This window comes from Calonectris borealis, chromosome 4, assembly GCF_964195595.1.
Source record: "Calonectris borealis chromosome 4, bCalBor7.hap1.2, whole genome shotgun sequence".
NCBI classification, from domain to species: Eukaryota; Metazoa; Chordata; class Aves; order Procellariiformes; family Procellariidae; genus Calonectris; species Calonectris borealis.
In genome coordinates this window covers 63,787,359-63,812,611 of record NC_134315.1, presented here as the reverse complement: position 1 = coordinate 63,812,611, position 25,253 = coordinate 63,787,359, and positions in this window count along the sequence as shown.

Here is a 25,253-nt window from a genome sequence, read left to right as displayed (position 1 = left end):
GGGATGGAAAACCTACTTCAGTCCTACAGGCATGGGTACATGAGTTGCAAGGAAAAATAACCACAAAAGGGGGTTCTTCCAGAAAAACTGCTGCTCCAGTCCCCAGTGAGCAGTTCCCCAGACAGAGTAGAAGGACTGATTCCACTTCCGACCTTAACAAAGGGACTTTTGATTCATACTTACAAGAAGTGGATAGCGAATATGATGACCAGGACTAGAGGGGCCCTGCCTCCAGCCAGGTGGAGGAAAGGGACAACCGGGTTTACTGGACAGTGTGGATTCGATGGCCTGGCACATCAGAGCCACAGGAGTATAAGGCTCTCGTAGACAGCCGTGCGCAGTGTACCCTGATGTCGTCAAGCTATAAAGGGGCAGAACCCATTTGTATTTCTGGAGTGACAGGGGGATCCCAAGAGTTAACTGTATTGGAGGTTGAAGTGAGCCTAACTGGGAATGAGTGGCAGAAGCACCCCATTGTGTCTGGCCCAGAGGCTCCCTGCATCCTTGGCATAGACTACCTCAGGAGAAGGTATTTTAAGGACCCAAAAGGGTACTGGTGGGCTTTTGGTATAGCTGCCCTGGAGACGGAGGAAATCAAACAGCTGTCTACCTTGCCCGGTCTCTCGGAGGATCCTTCTGAGTGGGGTTGTTGAAGGTCAAAGAACAACAGGTACCAATCGCTACCACAACAGTGCACTGGTGGCAATACTGCACCAACTGAGACTCCCTGATCCCCATCCATAAGCTGATTCGTTGACTGGAGAGCCAAGAAGTGATCAGCAAGACTCGCTCACCCTTTAACAGTCCCATATGGCCAGTGCGAAAGTCTAATGGAGAGTGGAGAGTAACAGTAGACTATCGTGGCGTGTATGAAGTCATGTCGCCACTGAGTGCTGCCGTGCCGGACATGCTAGAACTTCAATATGAACTGGAGTCAAAGGCAGTCAAGTGGTATGCCACAATTGATATTGCTAATGCATTCTTCTCAATCCCTTTGGTGGCAGAGTGCAGGCCACAGTTTGCTGTCACTTGGAGGGTTGTCCAGTACACCTGGAATTGACTGCCCCAGGGGTGGAAACACAGCCCTACCATTTGCCATGGACTGATCCACACCGCACTGGAACAGGGTGAGGCTCCAGAACACCTGCAATACATTGATGACATCATTGTATGGGGCAACACAGCAGAAGAAGTTTTTGAGAAAGGGGAGAGAATAGTCCAAATTCTTCTGAAGGCTGGCTTTGCCATAAAATGAAGTAAGGTCAAGGGACCTGCACAGGAGATCCAGTTTTTAGGAATAAAATGGCAAGATGGACATCGTCAGATCCCAACGGACGTGATCAACAAAATAACAGCCATTTCCCCACCAACTAGCAAAAAGGAAACACAAGCTTTCTTAGGCGTTGTGGGCTTTTGGAGAATGCATATTCCAAATTACAGTCAAATCGTAAGCCCTCTCTGTCACGTGACCAGGAAGAAGAACGACTTCAAATGGGGCCCTGAGCAACGACAAGCCTTTGAACAAATTAAATGGGAGATAGTTCAGGCAATAGCACTTGGGCCAGTGCGGGCAGGACAAGAATGTTCTCTACACTGCAGCCGGGGAGAATGGCCCTGCCTGGAGCCTCTGGCAGAAAGCACCAGGGGAGACTCGAGGTCGACCCTTAGGGTTCTGGAGTCGGGGATACAGAGGATCCGAGGCCCACTACACTCCAACTGAGAAGAAGATATTGGCAGCATATGAAGGGGTTCAAGCTGCTTCGGAAGTGGTTGGTACTGAAGCACAGCTCCTCCTGGCACCCCGACTGCCGGTGCTGGGCTGGATGTTCAAAGGGAGGGCCCCCTCTAACATCATGCAACTGATGCGACGTGGAGTAAGTGGGTTGCATTGGTCACACAACGGACCCGAATAGGAAATCCCAGTCGCCCAGGAATCTTGGAGGTGATCACGAACTGGCCAGAAGGCAAAGATTTTGGAATATCCCCAGAGGAGGAGGTGACGCGTGCCAAAGAGGCCCCACTGTATAACAAACTACCAGAAAATGAGAAACAATAGGCCTTGTTCACTGATGGGTCCTGTCGTCTTGTGGGAAAATATCGGAGGTGGAAAGCTGCTGTATGGAGTCCTATATGACAAGTTGCAGAAACTGCTGAAGGAGAAGTTGAATCGAGCCAGTTTGCAGAGGTGAAAGCCATTCAACTGGCCTTGGACATTGCTGAATGAGAAAAATGACCAGTACTTTATACTGACTCATGGATGGTGGCAAATGCCTGTGGGGGTGGTCGCAGCAGTGGAAGCAGAAAAACTGGTAGCACAGAGGTAAACCCATCTGGGCTGCCGCATTGTGGCAAGATATTCCTGCCCGGGTAGAGAACCTGACTGTAAAAGTGCGTCACGTAGATGCTCATGTACCCAAGAGTTGGGCCACAGAAGAACAGCAAAACAACCAGCAGTGCATCAGGCTGCTAAGATCGAAGTAGCTCAGGTAGATCTGGACTGGCAACATAAGGGTGAACTATTTATAGCTCGGTGGGCCCATGACACCTCAGGCCATCAAGGAAGAGATGCAACATATAGATGGGCTTGTGATCGAGGGGTGGACTTGACCATGGACGCTATTGCACAGGTCATCCATGAATGTGAAACATGCGCTGCAATCAAGCAAGCCAAGCGAGTAAAGCCTCTCTGGTATGGAGGACGATGGTTGAAATATAAATATGGGGAGGCTTGGCAGATTGATTATATCATGCTCCCACAGACCCGCCAAGGCAAGCGCTATCTACTCACCATGGTGGAAGTAACCACCGGATGGCTGGAAACATATCCTGTGCCCCATGCCACCGCCCGGAACACCATCCTGGGCCTTGAAAAGCAAGTCCTATGATGACATGGCACCCCACAAAGAATTGAGTCAGACAACGGGACTCATTTCCGAAACACCCTCATAGACCCTGGGCCAAAGAGCATGGCATTGAGTGGGTCTATCACATCCTCTCCCATGCACCAGCCTCCGGAAAAACTGAATGATACAACGGGCTGCTAAAGACAACACTGAGGGCAATGGGTGGTGGGACATTCAAGCATTGGGACACACATTTAGCAAAGGCCACCTGGTTAGTCAACACTAGGGGATCTGTCACTTGAGCTGGCCCTGCCCAATCCAAACCCTTAAGTATTGTAGAGGGGGATAAAGTCCCTGTCGTGCATATGAGAAATATGCTGGGGAAGACGGTCTGGGTTGCTCCTGCCTCTGGCAAGGGAAAACCCATCCGTGGGATTGCTTTTGCTCAGGGACCTGGGTGCACTTGGTGGGTGATGCGAAAGGATGGGGAAGTCCGGTGTGTACCTCAAGGGGATTTAATTTTGGGTGAAAATAGCCAATGAACTGAATTGTACGATGTTAGTTATTACATAGTACTGTATGTCATCACTTCTATGGTTACCATATGCCATATTAACAGTATTACAGTAAGAATCACCCAGATTAATGTAGAATGAACTCCGATGAAACTGAGCAAGGTGCAACAATGATAGAACCGGACGAGCGCCCAGAACTGGCCTCCGCATGCAAGAGCCCAACACCACACACCATCTCTCTTGCCCTGCAAGACTGTTATGACAGGTGGAACCCGAAGTCATGGACTAAATGAACTCAACGGATGTTTTAGAGGGATGGCCCATGGACTAAGGGAATGATATCTCTGTGTGTGTATATATCAAAAGGCATAGCAGTGACTAATTGGAATGTATGGGAAAATGTGAGACCTGGGCATGATGTAGATGGTAGAGAATAAGGGGTGGTTATTGTCCTGGTTCCAGCTGGGACAGGGTTAACTTTCTTCCCAGTAGGTTGGGGGGTGTGCTGTGTTTTGGGTTCGGTGTGAAAGGAGCGTTGATGGCCCATTGATGCTTTGGCTGTTGCTGGGTGATGCTTGCACCGGGAGGGGGGAGCACAGCCGGGGTGGTGGACCCAGCTGGCCAATGGGGTATTCTATACCATGTGACATCATGCTCAGTATAAAAACCAGGGGTGTGGGGGGCTTGCCCCCGTTCGTGACACGCAGTTGGTGGTCGGTGAGCAGTTGCATTGTGCACTGTCTGCTTTGTATATTCTGTTATTGTTGTTGTTCTCATTGTTATTATTACTGTTCTACTTAGTTTTATTTCAATTATTAAACTGTTATTATCTCAGCCTGGGAGTTTTCCTACTTGTGCCCTCCTGATTCTCTCCCCCATCCCACCGGAGGCGGGGGGTGAGCGAGCGACTGCATGGGGTTTATTTGCTGGCTGGGGTTAAACCATGACATACTCTTAAAGACATCTTGAACTCTGACCAAGCGCCTTAAAGCTGCGTCCCAACATCAATTTATATCCCCACATTATGTCCCACAGACAGCAGTGGATTAAGTCACTGCCCTTCCTTTTCCATCTCCACAAAAACTGTTGTCAGTTGAGTATTCCACATGCTTTGAAAAAGCAGCTTCTTGATATAGAACAACAGGTGGTGTGCAACCACATTCTTCACAAACACTGTTGCTCCCCTGCCTGTTGGAAACAGAAATGTGGCTATGGTTTGATGACAAGATGAACAAAATAGGGCTTGGAGATGCTCATGCTTGAGAGTTGAGTCCCACGGACTTTTTCCTTTCTTGGGACTTGATGTTCCCAGGGGCTGGAGGGAACCCAGCCACAACAGATTTTATTTATTAATTCATAGTCATTAAAGAAACTTTTTGAGTTTTACAAGGCAGTCTCCACTGTTGAGAAGGCTTAGCAAAAGCTTCTCAATGAGCAAATTGAAGAGGCCAATTGGAAAACAAACTGAAGTGAAAATATCTACGAATTTCTCTATCGCCACTGGGTATATATTTGGATGATGCTGACATGATTTCCACTGGACAATGTTCACCTTGATCTACTCTAAAGAGTTTTTCATTCTTTTGGGTACCTTGGAGACTCTACATGGTCAGGAGAAGGCATTCACAACAAAGCTGTGTGTGGCTTTCAGCACTTTGCAAGAAGACTTTTAGCACCTGGTAGGCTCAGGCTACCGGTGAGGGAAATTATAGTGCTGACAGCTGCACATGAAGGTCACAAATCAATAGAAATGTTATAGATTTATAGAGACACAGCTGAAAGGTTAGGCTTGTGAAGGAAGGAGAATAATCTTTTTATTGCTTCAAGGAAACATGTTAACTGAAATGAATTACCTGCATGAGAATCAGTGTGATTTAGCTAAGAATTTGAGTACCCTGTTAATGATCTTTTCTTACAGCATTAAGAATAAACGTTCCATGGCCTCTGGATGAGATGAGATGAGATGAGATGAGATGAGATGAGATGAGATGACTGTGAGACTGGAGCTGCACAGGACAACGTAGAGGGGGAATGTGAGTGGGCTCCAGTATAAGACTGTCCCTGGGTGGACACAAGCTTGTATACCACTCTTTTCTCCCTCCTGTAGCTGAGACACGTTCTTCCTGCAGATCAGTTGATCCCAAAGAAGCCACCTGTGTGCACCAGAGGACTGTCCTCTGTGTGCTCTTGGTCATCTATCCTGGAAAAAACAGAGCAAAAGGAAAAAAAACCAAAACCCCCCAACATATTTGCTGCTCGGTGGAGCTGGTTGGAAGTTTTCCCTCTTCACATACAACTGTTTTCTCATCCAGTAAGGTCTTGCCAGACCTGAAGATTCAACATGAAACTGTTGGATGCAAGTCATCTGTGAAGTGCTCTAGGGCACATCTGCTTCAGATACGTCCCAGCAAGCAGGATGCTTGCCACATACTTGTCTAGTGTTTGATGGTATTGAAGTCCTGGCTTTTGACCCCTATATCGCTCACAGGTTGAAAAGGCCACTAACTCTCACAGGCTACATGGTTGCTGCTGGAGTAAGTAATGTTGTTCCTTGATGTTTTAAATCAGCACAGGCCAAGGTTGGTAGCATGATTTGATGGATTCTAACATGTTTGCTCTGTAATTCTTTTGTGGTGTGGCTTGTTAGGGCTTTTTAAGTTGAAGTCAGGCACACAGCACATTAGATGTTGAATGTCACATCTGACCAAAATGTATCCAGTAACAAAGCAGTATCTAACTCTGAGAAGTATTGTTAATGCAGACAACATGTTTCCTCAGATGAAAAGGTATAATTTCCCTCCCTCTTAAATGAAGTATAATTCAGAAGGTATAATAACATTAGATGTGGAGTAAACTTGGAGCTAAGCGGGTCATAAATCAATAAATAACTGAGCCTGCAGCCTCATGGTTTATTGATTCACAAGCTGTGGGTTTACCCCCCACCTCCCACCATATACTCTGCATCAGATGCAATTATTGCTTAATTAGCCTTAACAAAGACTTAGATGTCTCATCAGACCAAGCAGACACCAGTTGTGAAGATACAACAATCCTAATAAGAGAACTTTGTTGCCTTTGTTCGCTTTAGAAGTGTATTAAATTCATTTGAGCCTTATACATTCCTCACCCACCATATTCACCTGGTGATTACAATCACACTATTATCTTTGCTTTGACTATTTACGACATAATAACCTGGATGTAACAGATTGTGTTTGGCATTAGGCATTTTACGCCTAGTGAAGTGGTACAGCTCTGAGCAAACTGCAGGCTGAAACAAAACTGGTCATGCAGAGAGGAAATTAGAAAGGCAAAAGCCCGGCTAGAACTCAACCTAGCCACTGTCGTGAGAGACAACAAAAAATGCTTTTATAAGTATGTTAATGACAAAAGGAGAGCCAAGGAGAATCTCCATCCTCTATTGGATGTGGGGGGGAACGTTGCCACCAAGGACGAGGAAAAGGCTGAGGTACTCAACGCCTACTTTGCCTCAGTCTTTAGTAGTCAGAGTGGTTATCCTCAGGGTACTCAGCCCCCTGAGCTGGAAGACAGGGACGACGAGCAGGATAAACCCCCCATAATTCAAGAGGATGAAGTTCATGACCTGCTATGCCACCTGGACGTTCACAAGTCTATGGGGCCGGATGGGATCCACCCGAGGGTACTGAGGGAGCTGGCGGAAGAGCTTGCCGAGCCTCTCTCCATCATTTACCAGCAGTCCTGGTTAACTGGGGAGGTCCCGGACGACTGGAGGCTTGCCAATGTGACTCCCATCTACAAGAAGGGCCGGAGGGAGGATCCGGGGAACTACAGACCGGTCAGCCTGACCTCGGTGCCGGGGAAGATCATGGAGTGTTTCATTTTGAGGGCGCTCACGAGCCATGTCCGGGACAACCAGGGGATCAGGCCCAGCCAGCACGGGTTCATGGAAGGCAGGTCCTGCTTGACCAACCTGATCTCCTTCTATGACCAGGTGACCCGCCTAGTGGAGGAGGGAAAGGCAGTGGATGTGGTCTACTTGGACTTCAGTAAGGCCTTTGACACTGTCTCCCACAGCATTCTCCTAGAGAAGCTGGCGGCTCACGGCCTAGACAGGTGCACTCTTCGCTGGGTAAAAAACTGGCTAGACGGCCGAGCCCAGAGAGTTGTGGTGAACAGAGTTAAATCCAGTTGGCGGCCGGTCACGAGCGGTGTTCCCCAGGGCTCAGTACTGGGGCCGGTCCTGTTCAATATCTTCATCAATGATCTGGACGAGGGGATCGAGTGCTCCCTCAGTAAGTTTGCAGACGACACCAAGTTGGGCGGGAGTGTTGATCTGCTCGAGAGTAGGAAGTCTCTGCAGAGGGACCTGGACAGGCTGGATCGATGGGCCGAGGCCAACTGTATGAGATTCAACAAGGCCAAGTGCCGGGTCCTGCACTTTGGCCACAACAACCCCAGGCAACGCTACAGGCTTGGGGAAGAGTGGCTGGAAAGCTGCCCAGAGGAAAAGGGCCTGGGGGTGCTGGTTGACAGCCGGCTGAACATGAGTCGGCAGTGTGCTCAGGTGGCCAAGAAGGCCAACGGCATCCTGGCCTGTATCAGAAATATTGTGGCCAGCAGGAGCAGGGAGGTGATCGTGCCCCTGTACTCGGCCCTGGTGAGGCTGCACCTCGAATACTGTGTTCAGTTTTGGGCCCCTCACTACAAGAAGGACATGGAGGTGCTGGAGCGAGTCCAGAGGAGGGCAACGAAGCTGGTGAAGGGCCTGGAGCACAAGTCTTATGAGGAGCGGCTGAGGGAACTGGGGTTGTTTAGCCTGGAGAAGAGGAGGCTGAGGGGATACCTCATCGCGCTCTACAACTACCTGAAGGGAGGTTGTAGCGAGGTGGGTGTTGGTCTCTTCTCCCAAGTAACTAGCGATAGGACAAGAGGAAATGGCCTCAAGTTGCGCCAAGGGAGGTTTAGATTGAACATTAGGAAAAATTTCTTTACTGAAAGAGTGGTCAGGCCTTGGAACAGGCTGCCCAGGGAAGTGGTGGAGTCACCATCCCTGGAGGTATTTAAAAGACGTGTAGATGAGGCCCTTAGGGACATGGTGTAGTGGGCATGGTGGTGTTGGGTTGACGGTTGGACACGATGATCTTAGAGGTCTTTTCCAACCTGTATGATTCTATGATTCTATGATTCTATGATTCTATGGTGATGTTTGTGAAATCAGCCTCGGTACAGTTTTCAGTAAAGAGCTCTCAGTAAAGGAAATTCAGAGCATGCCACATATCGGTATGGACTTTTTAGAGTCATTTGGGCAAGCACAAGGGACCTGGTTTGATGTTTACTTTGAATTTATGGTCTCAAACCTCAAGAACATTTGTGGATCTGAGGAGCTGGATATCCCTATGTAATGAAAGAATACACATGCATAAAAAAATCAGCCCAGCTGATTCCAACAGACGCCTGAGCATTGTGAGTAACACCAGCAGCACCAGCAGCAAACAGCAGTGGGGGACATGCATGGGGGATACAGGTGGACAAGGAGAGGCTTGACTGAACAATGGGCATTCCCTGAGCAACTGAGCCTAGGCCTGCTGATTGGAAGAGACAGCAAGGGGCGGAGCCTGCACCAGCAGCGCAGGAGGTTTAAGCAGGCTAAAACCATCGGCCCAGCTGACTGCAACAGATGAGCATATATATTTCCCAGCAGGCAGCATGGTGACCACCCAGCAAAAGGCAGTGTCCTCTGCTTCTCCTGAGCTTCTAGCACCCGGTAGAACCAATACAGCCACATGGACAGCTCCTGCTCAAGCATGCAACCTCCCGGGTTTCCAGCTGTGGGATGTGTGAAAGGATATTCCTAGAGGTGGAAAGTGATTGCAAGCAAGCCTGTGGGAGGTGTGACCAGATTGATGAACTGCTCTGCTTGGTGGCCAAGCTGCAGGAGGTGGTGGGCAGACTGAGGAGTATTTGAGAGTCTGAGAGGGAGATTGATCAATGCAGACATACTCTGCCATCTGTGATGCATGAAAGCCAACTCAGTGTGGCCACCTCAGAGGCAGGTCCAGGATCTGCTTTGTGCCAGGAGGAAGGCAGCTTTGCAAGGGATAAGGAGGGGTGGAAGAAGGTTACAGCACGGAGCTGTAAGAGAAACCCCTCCTTACCCTCTAAGATACAGGTTTACAGGATTACAGAATAGTACACAAGGCTGTCGATACGGTAGACAAAGCACATAATGAGATAGAGGAGGAACCTATGCAAGCAATACTCAAATGCGTCCAGAGGAGGGCAACAAAGCTGGTGAAAGCACTGGAAGGCATGTCCTATGAGGAACGGCTAAGGACTTTGGGTTTGTCCAGTTTGGAGAAAAGGAGGCTGAGAGGCGATCTCATTGCTCTCTACAGCTTCCTGAGGAGGGGAAGTGGAGAGGGAGGTGCTGATCTCTTCTCCCTGGGATCCAGTGATAGGACACGTGGCAATGCTTCAAAGCTGCGCCGGGGAGATTTAGACACTGGACGTTATGAAGCATTTTTTTACTGAGAGGGTCATCAAACATTGGAACAGGCTCCCTGGAGAGGTGGTCGATGCTCCAAGCCTGTCAGTGTTTGAGGCATTTGGACAATGCCCTTAATAACATGTTTTAAGTTTTGGTCAGCCCTGAAGTGGTCAGGCAGTAGGACTAGATGATCCCTGAAAGTCCTTTCCAACTGAAAATATTCTGTTCCATTCTATTCATAAATATGTGCTGACTCAGCTCTACCATTTGTGGAGACAAGCTGTTTTTACAGTTGATTATAGGAGTCTGATTTACGAACAACGTCGGCCATAACAAAGACTATTTTAGCTGCAAAATTTCTGGTATAATTCTCTTTTCTTATTATTAATTTGTTGTAAAGTTTCATTTTATGACCAATATGGCGCTATATAATTGATAAATAGTACAACTTTTTTTTCTTTTTTTCCACTGGAAAAGATAAAGACCTCATTACTCATCGGGAGAAATGCCTTATAGTACTAGCAATACAGAAGGCTACCCTGCAATGGGTCAGAAATGCTGTCAAAAGAGCCCTTCAGGTGTTTGGTATTACTACTGTTTTTCTCAGCCTAAACCAGAAAATGCATAATTAGGCACAAGCATAAACATTTTCCAGTCTTTTCTGATCAGCACAAACGATTCAGGGTTTAGCCCTGATCCATGCAGGCACTGCCTGCTTGCAGTTCCCAGGTCAGACTGCTTTCCAAGATGTGCTCTTGGTTGGCTTTGTGAAATAAGTGAGCACATTTGGTCACAAGTGTTAAGCTTACCTCCTTAGCTTTTATTTCACAGTGTCTTTTGGGTTTGAGTCAACTGGTTTTCACGCTGCCAAACCTTGACTGGGGTGGTACTTTTCATGGTCAGATGACTTAATCTTTTAGGCATTTAGCATTATATATTTAAAAACCCCTGTCGGAGTCCAATACCCTCTGACCAGGTCCTTTTAGATATTCCACATGTGGAGGGTGTAATGTTTAATATCAAATTTTCTTATCTGATGACAGTTGATATTACACAGGATTCCTGATTTCTGATTTTGTGATATAAAATATAGCAAAAAGGCAATACAGATATAAGTTACTCTCAGAGTGATACAAAATATACTGAAAGCACAATACAGATATAAGTTACACTTAGCAATATCTAGCAATTTCAATAGACAGTTCAAACACAATACCAATGTAATCCCCATTACTGGTCTGTATAATATGCTCACTGTCATGACACTGGGTGTCCCCAGACACCAGGAAGGAATACTTAGGTTGAAGCCAGCTCAAGCCTATTGCTATCTTCAAAATTATTTTGCTAGTTGTTAAGTTTTTATACTGTATGTTAGCGTGAGCCAACACAATGAATACATATTCTCATGCTGGTCTGGCTAACTCAGGGAGACATTTACACCACCAGTTGACCTACTCAACTGTTGATATGTGTTTATCTAAAACAAAGGCCACCACCCTCTGGTCCTCTTTGTGTTGAGATCAAGTCAGCTTCTTTGCATTATTCTCTGAGCTGCATGGGCACAATTACCCTTGCTCATCTCCACTGAGCATTATTCCATTGTAGGGGTTTATTCAGTGAATCACATTCTACCTCTAAGGGTGTAGTCAGTCATGACACCTGAGTAATTTAGCAGCCTAAATCTTATAGATTGTCTCTGAAATTTGAAATTCTCTGAAATTACACAAGAGTGTAATTCATTTGTTGGCAGCTGAATGCACGGCTTTTTATTCAGAGCATCATGCATCAACTCTCTGTCACGAAATACTGATTTAGGATCGTGCCAACTATGCCAATTTGGTGCGAATGAATAGTTTTGAGGCCACTTAAAGAATCACTGGCAAAGGTATCAGCAAAAGGTGATTTTAATAGAAATTTGTAAAAGCGCAACTTAACAGAATTTGATGGCAAAGTTCACTCTATTACTCATTACATGGATTAAGTATACACAGGGAATATTTTGTCAGAATTATGTTGGAATGATTTATAGAAAAACCAAGAACAAAAAGGATAAGGAAGATCCTCCCGTTGAGTCACAAGGTTCAGAGTAGACCCCCTTGTTTTCTAAACCCCTTCTCAGAGAGGAGTCTAGGTGTGGCTGGATCTACCCCTAGTCTCAGACCTGGTCAACGGTTTATACCTAAGGGGTTATATATGTTTAGCAGTGACCTAAAGTTCATTCACAGTTTTAAGGTAGATCATAAGATTTTAAGGTAGATCATAAGATTTTAAGGTAGATCATAAGCACTTAATCATTGACTAATTTAGCAGTTACAAAGTGAGTTAATCAAGTTTACTACAATTACTAAATTACAGACTATGCTTATTGTTAGTTATCTAAATCAATACACACATACACACACACACACACAAAATATAGATCTATTCACAAACAAGGACCCATAGTTAGATAAATACATGAAAGACAAAGGCCTATAGCTAGATAAAGATACCGGTTAAAAATTCCCCTCGAGTCTGTGAAATACTCATGTTAAATGCCTTGGCATTTCTCAACAGGCGAAAGGTTGAGCCCCGAGGAATGTATCAGCCGAGGAGTGTTTCAGCCCAGGTTCCGATGGTCCTCCAAATATCACAAACTTGAGAGTTTGTGAACTCTGAGAGACATCCCACTCAGAGGGAGACTCTGGGCGCAGCCCGCTGCAGTCCAGGAAAACTCAAAGGGTCTCGCTTGGGACCGCTGTTTATATGTTTGTGTCGTGGTTTAACCTGGCAGGAAGCCAAATACCACACAGCTGCTCGCTCACTGCCCCCCCTCGGCAGGGCGGGGAGAGAATCGGAAGGGTGAGAGTGAGAAAAAACTCGTGGGTTGAGATAAAGATAGTTTAATAGAACAGAAAAGGGAAAATAATAATAATAATAATGATAGAATATAGAAAATGAGTGATGCACAATGCAATTGCTCACCACCCATGCTGACCGATAAACAAGTAGCGATCAGTACTTCTTGGATCACGCCTACCATTCATATACTGAGCATGACGTCACATGGTATGCAATACCCTATTGGCCAGCTGGGCTAGCTGTCCTGGCTGTGTTCCCTCCTCCCAGTCCTGCTTGGTAGGAAAGGGTAGTTGTCCTTGACAAGATACTTAGCAACAACTGAAAACATCAGTGTGTTATCAACATTCTTCTCATACTAAATCCAAAACACAGCACTAGGAAGAAATTTAACTCTATCCCAGCCGAAAACAGGACAGTATCCACCCCTTATTCTAAACCATTTACGTCATGCTTAGGTTTCACAATTTCTAATACATTCTAATTAATCACCATCACCTTTCTTGTCTTTATTTTTTTTTTATATATATATATATTTGTATATACACACAGATATCATTCCCTTAGTCTATGGGCCATCCCTCTAAATTGTCCATTGAGTTCATTTAGTCCATGACTTCAGGTTCCATCTGTCATAACAGTCTTTCAGGGCACGAGAGATGGTGTGTGGTGTTGGACTGTTGCATGCTGAAGCCTGTTCTGATTTCCAGTATTGCTGTGCTCGTCCGGTTCTACCGTCGTTGCACTTGGCTCAGTTTCATTGGAATTACTTCATTCTTCATTAATCTGGCGGTTTTACTGCTATAGCGGCCATAGAAATAATGATGATATACAATATCATATAATAATTAACATCATACAATTCTGTTCATTGGCTATTTTCACCCAAAATCAAATCCCCTTGAGGTACACACCGGACTTCCCCATCCTTTCGCATCACCCACCAAGTGCACCCAGGTCCCTGAGCAAAAGCAATCCCACGGATGGGTTTTCCCTTGCCAGAGGCAGGAGCAACCCAGACCGTCTTCCCCAGCATATTTCTCATATGCACGACAGGGACTTTATCCCCCTCTACAATACTTAAGGGTTTGGATTGGGCAGGGCCAGCTCGAGTGACAGATCCCCTAGTGTTGACTAACCAGGTGGCTTTTGCTACATGTGTGTCCCAATGCTTGAATGTCCCACCACCCATTACCCTCAATGTAGTCTTTAGCAGCCCGTTGTATCGTTCAATTTTTCCGGAGGCTGGTACATGGTAGAGGATGTGATATATCCACTCAATGCCATGCTCTTTGGCCCAGGTGTCTATGAGGGTGTTTCGGAAACGAGTCCTGTTGTCTGACTCAATTCTTTCTGGGGTGCCATGTCGTCATAGGACTTGCTTTTCAAGGCCCAGGATGGTGTTCCTGGGCGGTGGCATGGGGCACAGGATATGTTTTCTAACCATCCGGTGGTTGCTTCCACCATGATGAGCACATAGCGCTTGCCTTAGCGGGTTTGTGGGAGTGTGATTTAATCAATCTGCCAAGCCTCCCCATATTTGTATTTCAACCATCGTCCTCCATACCAGAGAGGCTTTACTCGCTTGGCTTGCTTGATTGCAGCGCATGTTTCACATTCATGGATAATCTGTGCAATAGCGTCCATGGTCAAGTCCACCCCTCGATCACAAGCCCATCTATATGTTGCATCTCTTTCTTGATGGCCTGAGGTGTCATGGGCCCACCGAGCTATAAATAGTTCACCCTTATGTTGCCAGTCCAGATCCACCTGAGCTATTTTGATCTTAGCAGCCTGGTCCACCTGCTGGTTGTTTTGGTGTTCTTCAGTAGCCCGACTCAGGTACGTGAGCATCTACATGATGTACTTTTACAGCCAGGTTCTCTACTCGGGCAGCAATATCTTGCCACAATGCAGCAGCCCAGGTGGGTTTACCTCTGCGTTGCCAGTTGTTCTGCTTCCATTGCTGCAACCAGGACATTTGCCACCATCCATGAATCAGTGTAAAGATAAAGTACTGGCCATTTTTTTTGTTCAGCAATGTCCAAAGCCACCTGGATGGCTTTCACCTCTGCAAACTGACTCGATTCACCTTCTCCTTCAGCAGTTTCTGCAACTTGGTGTATAGGACTCCATACAGCAGCTTTCCACCTCTGATGCTTCCTCACAAGACGACAGGACCCATCAGTGAACAGGGCATACTGCTTCTCATTTTCTGGTAGTTTATTATGCAGTGGGGCCTCTTCAGCATGTGTCACCTCCTCCTAGGGGATATTCCAAAATCTTTGCCTTCTGGCCAGTTCGTGATCACCTCCAAGATTCCTGGGCGACTGGGATTTCCTATTCGGGCCCGTTGTGTGATCAGTGCAACCCACTTACTCCACGTCGCATCAGTTGCATGATGTTAGAGGGGGCCCTCCCTTTGGACATCCAGCCCAGCACCGGCAGTCGGGGTGCCAGGAGGAGCTGTGCTTCAGTACCAACCACTTCCGAAGCAGCTTGAACCCCTTCATATGCTGCCAATATCTTCTTCTCAGTTGGAGTGTAGCGGGCCTCGGATCCTCTGTATCCCCGACTCCAGAACCCTAAGGGTCGACCTCGAGTCTCCCCTGGTGCTTTCTGCCAGAGGCTCCAGGTAGGGCCATTCTCCCCGGCTGTGGTGGAGAGCACATTCTTTACATCTTGTCCTGCCCGCACTGGCCCAAGTGCTATTGCCTGAACTATCTCCCATTTAATTTGTTCAAAGGCTTGTCGTTGCTCAGGGCCCCATTTGAAGTCGTTCTTCTTCCTGGTCACGTGACAGAGAGGGCTTACGATTTGACTGTAATTTGGAATATGCATTCTCCAAAACCCCACAACGCCTAAGAAAGCTTGTGTTTCCTTTTTGCTAGTTGGTGGGGAAATGGCTGTTATTTTGTTGATCACGTCCGTTGGGATCTGACGATGTCCATCTTGCCATTTTATTCCTAAAAACTGGATCTCCTGTGCAGGTCCCTTGACCTTACTTCATTTTATGGCAAAGCCAGCCTTCAGAAGAATTTGGACTATTCTCTCCCCTTTCTCAAAAACTTCCTCTGCTGTGTTGCCCCACACGATGATGTCATCAATGTATTGCAGGTGCTCTGGAGCCTCACCCTGTTCCAGTGCGGTGTGGATCAGTCCATGGCAAATGGTAGGGCTGTGTTTCCACCCCTGGGGCAGTCAATTACAGGTGTACTGGACGTCCCTCCAAGTGACAGCAAACTGTGGCCTGCACTCTGCCACCAAAGGGATTGAGAAGAACGCATTAGCGATATCAGTTGTGGCGTACTACTTGGCTGGCCTTTGACTCCAGTTCATATTGAAGTTCTAGCATGTCCGGCATGGCAGCACTCAGTGGCGGCGTGACTTCGTTCAGGCCACGATAGTCTACTGTTAGTCTTCACTCTCCATTAGAGAGAGAAACTACCATTTGGCACTGGCCATATGGGACTGTTAAAGGGTGAGCGAGTCTTGCTGATCACTCCTTGGTTCTCCAGTCAACGAATCAGCTTATGGATGGGGATCAGGGAGTCTCGGTTGGTGCGGTATTGCCGCTGGTGCACTGTTGTGGTAGCGATTGGTACCTGTTGTTCTTTGACCCTCAGCAACCCCACAACAGAAGGGTCCTTCAAGAGACTGGGCAAGGTAGACAGCTGTTTATTTTCCTCTGTCTCCAGGGCAGCTATACCAAAAGACCACCGATACACTTTTGGGTCCCTGAAATACCCTCTCTTGAGGTAGTCTATGCCAAGGATGCATGGAGCCTCTGGGCCAGTCACAATGGGGTGCTTCTGCCACTCATTCCCAGTTAGGCTCACTTCGGCCTCCAACACAGTTAACTCTTGGGATCGCCCTGTCACCCCAGAAATACAAATGGTTCTGCCTCTTTATAACTTGATGGCATCAGGGTACACTGTGCACAGGTGTCTACGAGAGCCTTATACTCCTGTGGCTCTGATGTGCCAGGCCATCGAATCCACACAGTCCAATAAACCCGGTTGTCCCTTTCCTCTACCTGGCCGGAGGCAGGGCCCCTCTAGTTCTGGTCATAGTATCTGTTACTCACTTCTTGCAAACGTGAGTCAAGAATTTCTTCATTACAACCCAAAGTAAGATCAGCTCTTCTGCTCTGTCTGGGGAACTGTTCACTGGAAACTGGGCCGTCATGAGACAGGTTTTTCCTGAAAACTGGAGCAGCATGTTTCCTGGGAGAACCCCCTTGTGTGATTGTTTTTCCTTGCAACTCACGTACACGTGCCTCTAGGATCAAGGTAGGTTTTCCATCCCACTGCCTCATGTCCTTTCCGTGGTCATGCAGGTAAAACCACAGGGTGCTCCGTGGTGTGTACTTTCTATATCCTCTCTCTTGAGCAGAAAAACGCTGACTCCTTATGGCTGAGATACTGGTCCATACAGGTGGAGAATAGGACATATCCTCTTCAAGTTGCTGGATCTTCTGGGACAGTTTCTCCACAGTCGAGACAAGGGAGGATGAGACAGTTTCTTCGTATTCCCAGAGTCTGCTAACCATGTCATCCACCATTGGTGCTTCTTCCTCTTTCCAGCACAGTACTGCCACTGAACTGGCATACGACGCTAGTGCACTCCATACCAGCTTCCGCCACATGGGTTGTGTGCACTGGACTTCATCTGGATCTTTGGGCATTTGGTCGTTGTCCAGGTCACTATAAACCACCTCTAGCATGCCTAATTCTCTCAAGTACTGGATACCTCTCTCCATAGTGGTCCATTTGCCTGGGCGATATACAACATCTTCTTTGAAGGGATACCTTTCCTTCACGCCTGACAGCAGTCGCCTCCAGAGGCTGAGGACCTGTGTCCCTTTTCCAATTTCTTTGTCAATGCCCCCTTCCCTAACAAGGGATACCAGCTGTTTGGCTTCCTTACCCTCTAATTCCAGGCTACTGGCCCCATTATCCCAGCATCGGAGCAGCCAGGTAACAATATGCTCGCCTGGACGACGGCTGAAATCTTTCCACATATCTCACAACTCACTCAGGGATAGGGATCGGGTGGTTTCCATCTCGTTTATGAGTTCTTCCTCTTCCTCCTTCCCTCCTCATGATGGCTCTGCTTTTCCATCATCCCTTTCTAAGCGACCTGACTTCCGCTTCAAAGAATTCTTCTTCTGTACAGGGGCGACAGATACCAGCAAGGGTTGGTTCTCTGGTTCAGCTGTAGTACCTGTTGCTGGCGTTTGGGTAGCTGCAGTGCCTGTCGCAGGGGTTGGAGTAACTGTAGTGACTGTTGCCGGGGTTTGAGTGGCTGCAGTGCCTGTGACGGGGGTTGGAGTACCAGCGGTGTCTGTTGCTGGGGTTTATGTAGCCACAGTGCCTGTCACAGAGGTTGGAGTAACTGCAGTGACTGTTGCCGGGGTTTGACTAGCTACAGTGCCTGTTGCGGGGGTTAGAGTAGCCACAGTGCCTGTTGTGGGGGTTTGAGTAGCCACCGTGTCTGTTGCCAGGGTTGGTCTCTGGACAGTATTCCTAAATAGTTGTTTAACCCGAAACAAGACCACATTCAGGTGGTTTGAACATCCCAAGGATATTCAAAATTCTCAGGGAATATTGTGGATGTCTTCATGAAGAAGATAGAAGAAAAAGGACTTTCTGAAGATATGGAAGGCAAGATGAACAAGTGGGAGAAAGTATCCCATCCTGTCTCCCCCTTAAATTCATTCTCTGAAAAGAAAAAAGTGTAATTACTAATAGTTTCTAAGAGGTGGTTCCCAAGTACAGAGGTGACGGCAGTGCTGAGTACAGATACCAGATTAGATTTACAACCAAAGATTTTATCACATCATAAAACAGCAGCAAAATGATAAACTTGGCCCAGTTCTGAATAGCGATAAACAGCACAATTGGGAACATATACTGCAAGCAAGGTATTTCATACTGCAACATTGAGAGCCAGCCCAACAACTTTGAAAGCCAATAAATCAACATTGTGACCAATCAATATCATGAACGGTTATAACAATTTTGCCTTAAGATGCTTTGGTCAGATCTATCGTTATCTCAACCCTTCGAGCCCCACGTTGGGCGCCAAAAAGAACTGCCGTGGTTTAACCTGGCAGGCAGCCAAACACCACGCAGCCACTCGCTCACTCCCCCCCCTTCGGTGAGGCGGGGAGAGAATCGGAAGGGTAAGAGTGGGAAAAAACTCATGGGTTGAGATAAAGATAGTTTAATAGAACAGAAAAGGGAAAATAATAATAATAATAATGATAGAATATAGAAAATGAGTGATGCACAATGCAATTGCTCACTACCCACGCTGACCAATAAACAAGTAGCGATCGGTACTTCCTGGATCACGCCTACCATTCATATACTGAGCATGACGTCACATGATATGCAATACCCTATTGGCCAGCTGGGCTAGCTGTCCTGGCTGTGTTCCCTCCTCCCAGTCCTGCTTGGTAGGAAAGGGTAGTTGTCCTTGACAAGATACTTAGCAACAACTGAAAACATCAGTGTGTTATCAACATTCTTCTCATACTAAATCCAAAACACAGCACTAGGAAGAAATTTAACTCTATCCCAGCTGAAAACAGGACAGTTTGCAAGATGGTTGGCTTTAGTCATCAGTCAATTTCCATCTTGGCCACTATCCAAGATGGTCCGGGGTAGTAATTTTGGTATTGTTCTACAGTAACCATGGTATCATTCTACTTGAGTTATGATCCAGGTAGGGAATGCTTCAGGGCTGTCAAAGATGATGAATTACCCCCTGTTCTTGTTGCCTACCTTGATCAGGTAGCCGGTGTTCCTGGTACGATCAGTGTGGCTCCCCACCTTAGCCATGCAAGAGTGCCTGGTACGCTCAAGGGACGCTCAACAGCCCAACTCGTTATACTATGGCTAAGGCCTAAGAGGAGTTCCTGAGATTGTAGAGTGGCCCAGGGGAAGGGGGGAAATGCACCATCACACTCTCTAAACAAGACTTTGCTACCACCATACTTCTTGACCTAATGAAGTCATTTTTCACTGGGATACACATGACCTTCATCAAACTTGAGTTCTCCTTGATGGTATTTACTTCAACTTTACAAAGCACTGAACCTACCCACACATATGTCAGTACACTTACATATCGTAATCCAATAGTTGGATCTAACTTTGAAAATTGGCTCTCATTTGAGATGGGGTTTAGATCAGAGACTTTCAGAGTTCCATTTTTCTATGAAGAACCAAGCATCCATTGCAACTGCAAGATATTTTCTGGTCTCAGCCAAGCTACAAACATGAAACACTCATTAACGCTCAGTGATGTCACTGCCACATGACTGCATTAGGGTGCTCTCTCTAGAGCTTGGAGTTCAAGGATAGTCCAAGAACATGCTGCAAATGCAAACAAGTGGGACAAGACATAGCACATCCAAGGACTGCACCATAGCTTCTGGGAAATTGTTCTCTAGCTTCCAGCTCACAGTGGTCAGGGCAAAGTTATCACTGGTAATTCCACAAGCTCATGTATGTGTGCACCCCATGGTGGGAAACAAATATTCTTCCTGTGTGTTTACTGCCAGTGAGTGATGTTTTCAAATGCTCCAGGAAAGATCTCCAAAGAGGTCTCATTTTCAAGGAGATCTAAAACTTCCCAAACAATTGAGAAGAAACCTTTCAAATAACATACAACTCCCCCCTCCAAACGGACTGTGAAAGAGGATCACTTGTCCTAGCCACCAAATTTAACCAGTGCATGAAAGAGGGATTTGAAAGCTACTTCAGGTTAAACCTTCAGTCCACCCTTCAATACAGGATTGTGGGTGACTCACCTCAAAGCAGGATTAGCTCTAAAAATGGTGGCATCTTAATCTATAATAGACTGAATCCATATTTAAAATGTTTTCTTTCTCAGAAAATTTTCATATAACCTTACAGTGGGCAGAAGATAAAGGAAACCTAGCCAGGCAATGACAATCAAAGTTCTTCACAAGAAAAAGTAAAATATTTCTCTTGTTTCCAGGCTTTCCTTGAAAACTAATTTCAAAGATCACCAAATTTGCAATCAAAGTTGAGTTTTGGAGGAAAAAAACCCTAATTCTGTCAATAAGCAGATTTTAATGCAAAAAGGGATGTGTTTACCAATACTTTTCTATTGTTTCTTGCTTCCAGCAGTCTGTGCTGGTTGGAAAAAATCCAGCCATCACGATTATTGCTGGAAATGAAGAGGACTGCCTTTAGAACTGGTTTTACAGTCTTTCATTAAAATAAATCTCTTTTTTGCTCTCCTCAGATTTGGTAATTATCTCCTCTGTTTCTTGATCAATTGATGAGGAAAAAATTGACCTGCTCTTCATCAAAAAAGCCCATTTGCACTGTAGTAGAAGCAGCACTAAAATCTCCTGTTCTAATGCAACTTTGATTTAAACATATACATGTTTATTCCCTCTGAAGAGCTGTTAATGCCTCTATTCTCAATCACTGCAGTAATTGCAATGATTGAGGTGTCAGAATAAAATTGACGCAGGTTATAAAGAGCTGCCATATGCCACATATGTACATTGACCAATAAAAATTGACCAAATTCAACTTTGGGGACAGAAATATCATTACAGCTACTTAAAGGATTATTTTGAAAGGCAGACTGGAGCTTTGGATCCTGTCTTGTAGTTCAGCGCAGGCAGGAATAAAAGGATGACAATACATCTTCACCTATGCAAATCAAGCTATTTCTCTATATAGAAACCAAGGTGCCAGATTATGCTGTAACCTCTATGAGACACTTTGTCAGCTAGTGTAAATCGTTACAACTTCAGTGCAGCTATGGCAATTTCTGCCACCTAAGGATCAACTCCAGAGTGTTTGAGGTGATCCATGAGTAATTTAAAACACTTACATATAAAGTAAATATTTCCTCCCATATGCCAGTGACATGTTGTGAGAAAGAGCCCTGTATACTGAGGGTATTTTGTGATCTAACTCCCAGTGATTTCAATAGGAATTACATATCTAAATATCTAATTTGGGCCTAATATTCTTAATATAATTAGATGTCATTAGTTGAAAAGCACTAGCCTAGAGCAAAGCACAAATTAATGCATCTACTGTGGCTATAAACTATGCTGAAATTTATTATTTTAATTATATCTTAGACCTTGACTTTTCATCTTTGCCCTAATGTTTAAAAACTGATCTTGCTTTTGTTGTTGTTGTGGTTTGTTTTAAATGAAACCGTTGCAAAGTGAAGAGGCGTTGAAGAACACACACACCAGAAGTCCCAGTGTAATCATGCTTTTGTTCATACTCGCAGTCTGCTGTCACACCACAGATTTTCACAGATTATGTACTGGGATATATAATAAAGCTGGTATTTTTCATTACTCCAGAATTGCAAATATTAGGGCTTGGGACGGTTTTTAAGAACAAAACCAACAAAATACAGGGTCAAAAAGATGGGTAATAACTAATTACTTCTCTTCTGGGCTGAGGAGGAATTATTCATGGCTTTCCATGCAATGATATTATTTCCATGGCCCACTGACCTCTGCAATTCATTAGGCATGCATCAGTTCCACATTAGCTATTTTCACGCATCAGCAGAGATCCCCAGAGTGACACTCTATAGCAAAACTTACTCTAATTAGTTCTGTTCTCTCCTCATAGCTGAAAACCCGCTCACCAGAAGGGTTTTAAGAGTTGACAGATTTAATGCAGGGGTGAAGGTTAAGGGCGTTCCAGGCATGGATAGGAAACAGTGACTGGTGCTGCAGTTCCCTAAGATCCCTCAAACACCAAAACTCTTGCGTCTGCACCCAGTGTTTAAACATACACACAAGTACAATCCTGAACTGCAGCATTAGCAAGTATAGAAGCAGCTCCTGATACCCAAATAGCTCCACTTTCATCTTAAAGTCCTTTGTGGTGTGTTTTATGACTTCTCAGATTATGCCCCTGTACATACAAGGCTTTTCACAATGTTGTTGAAGAAGTTCCTCCTCTGACCTCATCACTCAGGCTAACACAAGGCTGATGGGACTGCTCTTAAAAAAGACCCATTCTGGGAGATCTCTGGTACAGTTTCCTGACCTGAGTATTTACCATCGTCTAGTAGAATATCTGAGAAAGCCAAACTACTGCCTTCACCATGTGTCGTCTTCTCTCACCTCGCCTCTGCACAACAGAAAGCAGCTCATCAATGTGATGGAGAAGATCAGTAAGACCACACCTACTCCACCCAGAACTTAGAGGAGGGGTGAGGCAGCCCAGGTGGGGGTTTGGCTAGGAAATTTCAAGGAGCTGGACAAAGCAGCAGCGGTTTCATTCAAGTTCGTGGTAAGATGTCTGGCTCCCTTGGTTGGTTTATCCTAAAAATCTGCTTGTCCTTGTTTGTAGTTGAGGTGCAGGGAGACATCGCCACACATCAGTGTTACATATCACAATCATTCAGTGCACCACAGCTGGCTTGTAACAGTTGCAAGTACTTGCAACAGCTCAGCACAAGGTGGGAACTACTACTTCAACAAAAGGAAAATTTAGCCCAAAACCAGCAATTAAATTGCCATGAGGCTAAAAAGTGGTTCTTATTTTGTAAGAACTGAGTAGCAACCTGAATTTAGACAAACCTTTCTAGAGGATGCTTTGGAGCATGTGGTGAGGCCAGTCTTGAATTGCTTGAGACTGTGAAAAACTCTTTACATCTGAACTACTGCGTCTGTCCTTCAAGCTTTAGAAAAGAATTTCAGGATACAAAGTTCATCCTCAAAAAAACCCTCAGGTCAAATAGTGGGTGAGGAACTTTGAAAGCTCTCAGGTAGTTTTTTTGCAAGTTCAGGTAGAGATTTATCTCATCATGACCTGAATTCTGGTTTGCAACTTCTCAATCCAAGTGATCAGCTACAGCAAAACATCTTGCTCCAAGTCTCCATACCATGCTAAGTCCAATGCCTTGTTGGAAGGCCACTGTCTGTCAAACACAGACCCAATGATTCCGGCTGACATGATTTCCTAACAATAGGTACTGGAAAGATGTGAGAATATTGTCCTTAAATCATTATCTATGTGCATATGATAGAAACATTCTTGAATTGTTACATATGCTGAAAGTTTCACTATGCAATTCCCAGAGTTAGCTCAGCTCTTAGCCTTAGACAGTCTACGCTTTCCTAGTTCAAGGCAACAGGATAATGTTGTTGAGAGAAGGCCAGAAGTTTATTGCATGTCATGTTTTGTCTGATCTTCTAACAGGTGCATGGAAAATTGTGTGCAGAACGATGCAGCTAGTCTGCACATTAACAAATTCTCACATGCTACTGATAAACTAAAAAGGAACTGAGTTTTTTTGCCCAGAAGGTATATGAACTTTCAGGCACTCGGTCTATATACCTGTATCAAGTGAGTTAGGGTCTAATTTTTTCATGTACACACCAAAACACATATGCATGCACATGCACACACACACACAAAATGAGTACGAATCACCAGTGATAATGTCTGTCATGGTAAAAATACATACCTGTTCTTCATTATGAGTTTTGATATAATTAAGAGAAAATATAGACTGACTTATTCTAATTTATCCAATTAAAATTAATTATCTCTGAAAATTGAAAAAAAGAAGACACCACTGCCCCATCCCTTCTCCAAAACCCAATATATGAATTTCTGCATTCTTAAAGACTTTCCTGTGGAAAACGTCTTCTGTGTTACAGAAAAGACACTGAAACCTAAAATACACATAAGCCCAAGAGCTGACATCAGATCAAGCACTGAGAGCTCTCCCAGTCCTGACTGTATTTAATTTAGTATTTGAGTTGCATCCAGTAACGATAATGAGGACTAACAGATTTACAAATGAGAGCATGTGATAGATATTATAACTTCCAGTTTATCATCTTGACAATGCACGGCAGTGAAAGCAGTTGCTATTGCACTATAATGCATTGCTTGCTATGTCTTATTTAATTATAAACCATGCACAAATGTCTACATTTTTACAGATACAAACTATTTATGAAACTTGTATGACAGCCCATGGCACTGGACCAAGCTCAAGAAGCAGAAGGTGCTATACCTGTTGCAACATTTTTTGATGGATTTGAGATCTAAAGGAATGAAAGAGCTGTTTGCAGGAGAGACTCTTTGTGTTGCCTGTTTTGTTCCGTGGCAGGAGCAACATGAGACTGAGGGCAGAGCAGCTTGTGATAAGGTGTAAAAGTTTTATAATAGGGGCAGCATAATCAGTAGCCTAAGTGTGGGTTCATACAGCTGGTCACCCTGCATCTGCTCAAAGCATGGAGATAATGATGGAGGCTTCTCTCACTACTGTTATTCATTCACACATCTCCATTATGGCTGGACAGAAGGTGTAAAAATTATTTTATGGGAAGGGAAAGAAAAAAAGGGGAAAATACAAGCTCAAGAACACAGCTACAAAAGAAATCAGATCAAATAAGTGTCACCTTGTGAAGTAAAGCTGTCAGTTACACAGCTTGAATTCAAGAGAGCTGCCACTCACCCTGCTAAATCACAAGTATAAAAGATGGCATGCTATAGGCACCACATACACCGAGCCATCCATATGCTAAGCATGGCTGAGTGA